This window comes from Penaeus monodon, chromosome 7, assembly GCF_015228065.2.
Source record: "Penaeus monodon isolate SGIC_2016 chromosome 7, NSTDA_Pmon_1, whole genome shotgun sequence".
Taxonomy (NCBI): domain Eukaryota; kingdom Metazoa; phylum Arthropoda; class Malacostraca; order Decapoda; family Penaeidae; genus Penaeus; species Penaeus monodon.
Genome location: NC_051392.1, coordinates 49,171,155 through 49,173,654, shown reverse-complemented (window position 1 = coordinate 49,173,654; position 2,500 = coordinate 49,171,155).

Below are 2,500 nucleotides of genomic sequence, written 5' to 3'. Positions count from 1 at the left end.
TTACCAAAAAGTTCAACTGTGCTGGTACTGATTGCACGCATCACGGCCGCTCGGTTAACGCATGAGGGGCTATGAAAAGTTAAGAACAGTTAATAATAAAATATAAATGAATGAATAAATAACGATAACAGTAATTAACAACTGGACTTCCTCGCGATATACGAACAAAAACCGGGCATTAGAACATCTGAGGAGAATGGGGAAGAGATGGGGAGGCAGGGAAGAAGAGAGGAGATAGAGGAATTAGGAATGCAAGAGAGGAAGAGATAGTGAGCAGGAGGGAATTGGGAGGCATGGCCGGGGTGAGAGGAGAGAAGAGGGAATAGAGAGAAAGAAGGATGGGAGGAGATAGGGGGTGGGAGGGGACAGGAGGGAAAGGGGGACGGTAGAACAAGGGGGGAAAAGGGAGAGGGGGGGGGGGACGGACATCGCCGACCAGAGTACACACAGAGAAAGTCGTCTCAGGCAATGAGAGAGCCGATGGCAACAAGTCTGGCCGTTTGGCAGACGGGATAGACAAAAACACAAGCGGCCGGATGACGTGAGAGACCGCGGAAGTACCTATCAGAGACAGGCTTCGTCTAAGTGAAATGGATCTCGTTCAGTTGTTATTTCTGATTATTAAATATATGAAAATTAAATACTGCAGCATTGCTTCCTCTCCCTTCCTTATCGTGCATCCTTTTCCCTAACAAAGCGGATGCTTGGGTGCTCATTACTAACAAACAAAGGAAAGCAACTGGAGAAAAGAATAAAAAATAACAACTACAACTATAATAATCATCATTATTATTATGATCATCACTGTTATCATATAGAAGCTAACAATAGTCACAGAGATAACAACGACTACAACATCAACAATAATAAACAAAAGAATATAATAAAAAAACAGGGCAAAAAAAGGGGGGAAAACAAAAGGGGGGGAAGAGAAAGGGGAGGAGAGTGGAAGAGGGGAAGGGGGAGGCACCGGAAGGGGAAGCAGGGAAGAGAAGGAGAGGGGACGTAAAGGAAGGGGACAAGAAGGGGAAACAGGGAAGAGAGAGAGAGGAGGGGAGGGAAGAGAGAAAAGAACGAGCGAGAAGAACGGGAGAGATCAAGAAAGTGCGCCACATGACAGATGGCTCGCGCTGTTATATCACGCCCCCCCCTCCTCCCCCCTCCCCGTCCAGGCACATATTTCACCGCGTCCACGAAGGGGAAAAGGGGAAGGGCAATGCGCGAGAGCATTAGCGAGAGGGGGAAAGTGGGGGGGTCAGACGAAAGAGGGAAATACACGATAGCAAGGGACAAACATGCATCGGGGAATGCAGTCAGGACAACGTGCCATAAAAAAGAAAAAAACTGAATGGTGAAATCTCGCTTGACCGCATGAATGTGGCGCATAAAAATATCTCCGTTTCATCAGTATGCTAAAACGGCATCGAGCATGGCTTTAAAAATGTGCATGTATAAAATAAACTACAATTTATTTCTTGTTCCTGATAACATGCGTAAGATACAAGCTATGTTATTTTTATTTTGTCAAATGCGCGAAAAAGACAAAAATAATCTTTAAAATCCAGTTACAACGTCACGAGAAAAAGTAATGAATGAAGTGGACATGATAATGAATTTCCATACACTATATAAATCTAGATCAGTATTCAATACTAACATAAAAAAACAACAACAAAAAAACACGTCAACCACATCCATTCTCCTTCAGATAAAATTATTAGAGCCAATCCAGAAAAAAAAGAAAAAAATCAAAGACGTATTTCCCGCCCGCTGACCTGTAGATGGTCTTTTAAAATCATAGTTCACAATAAAACAGACAATAAACTTCAAAAAGTTTGTGTCTATTATTTTATGACATAAAAGCTGGGCCCTAAATTAAACTGGGCTCGCGGGGAGTATTTTTTTCACTCTGGCCTATTTTTTAACCCACTGACCTATTTTCTCAGTCTTTTAGAATGAACGGAGTATAATTACGAACGAAAACCATGCCACCAGAAACTCGTTAGCTAAAAGAAAAAAAACAAAAAAAAAAAAAAAAGGTTTAAAGAAAATTTTTTTTTTTCCCCCCTTTTTTTTTTTTTTCCCCCCCCCCCCTTTTTTTTTTTTTTTTTTTTTTTTTTTTCCCCCCCCCCCCCCTTTTTTTTTTTTTCCCCCCCCCCCCCCCCCCTTTTTCCCCCCCCCCTTTTCCTTTCCCCTTCACCCCCTCTTCTCTCGCTTTTCTTTCTTTTCTCTCTCTCTCTCTCTCTCTCTCTCTCTCGCCCTTTTAGTGCGAGATTAATCTACAAGCTTAACCCCCCCCCCCCCACCCACAAGAACTTAACACCCCCTCCTACACCCCCACCCCCTCCACCTCAACCCACCCACAACCTTAACCTGAAGGAGAGAGATGGATATCAGCGTGTGAGTGGAGGGACGGCGGGCCGGGAAATGGGGGGGGGGGGGGGGGGAAGGAAGGAAGGAGAAGAGGATTCGTAAAGAGAAGAAAGAACAAAAGAGTTAT